This window comes from Lupinus angustifolius, unplaced genomic scaffold, assembly GCF_001865875.1.
Source record: "Lupinus angustifolius cultivar Tanjil unplaced genomic scaffold, LupAngTanjil_v1.0 Scaffold_118, whole genome shotgun sequence".
Taxonomy (NCBI): domain Eukaryota; kingdom Viridiplantae; phylum Streptophyta; class Magnoliopsida; order Fabales; family Fabaceae; genus Lupinus; species Lupinus angustifolius.
Window position 1 is genome coordinate 414,866 of NW_017724979.1, and position 636 is coordinate 415,501.

The following is a 636-nucleotide window of genomic DNA, read 5'->3' on the forward strand; positions in this document are numbered from 1 at the left end:
GATTAGGGTGTGACAACCTAGTCTCTTGTGGACGTAATATTGTTTAGTAATAAATATAAGTGATTATCATTCTACCATTTTAGGACATACACTAAAAGGAGGATTTTAGAACTTGGTGTTTGGAGTTAATCAAAGTAAAACATAAGAACTTGTCTAAGTAGTTCAAACTCATAAAAAGTTGAGAAATATTTTCCTTATTCAAATTGATCTTGTCTCCTCAAGAATTTGTGAATACTTAGTTTATTTTTCTTGTTAATTTATTTATGTGCAAATCAAACCGAAAAACCAACAAAATATGCTTAACCCATTATTTGTGCATTGACATATTCATATGAATTATTTTATTAGGCAATTCCTTGTGGTTCGACATAACTCTATACTATACTACAATTCAATCTTGAAAGAAGTGTAAATTGTAAAATAGTAAAGTGTTATCAATAAATTTATTTGTTGAAAACACCTTTTAATATACAAAAGTGATGAAACAAACTTACTAACTTTTATTTATTGTTATTTACTTTCCGCATTTTATTTATTCTTAAATACCAATCTTCCTTAAAGAAGAAAATTGGTTTGTTAAATAAAATGAACCTGAAAGGGAGTAAATAAATAAAAGTCACTAAATTTATTATTCTT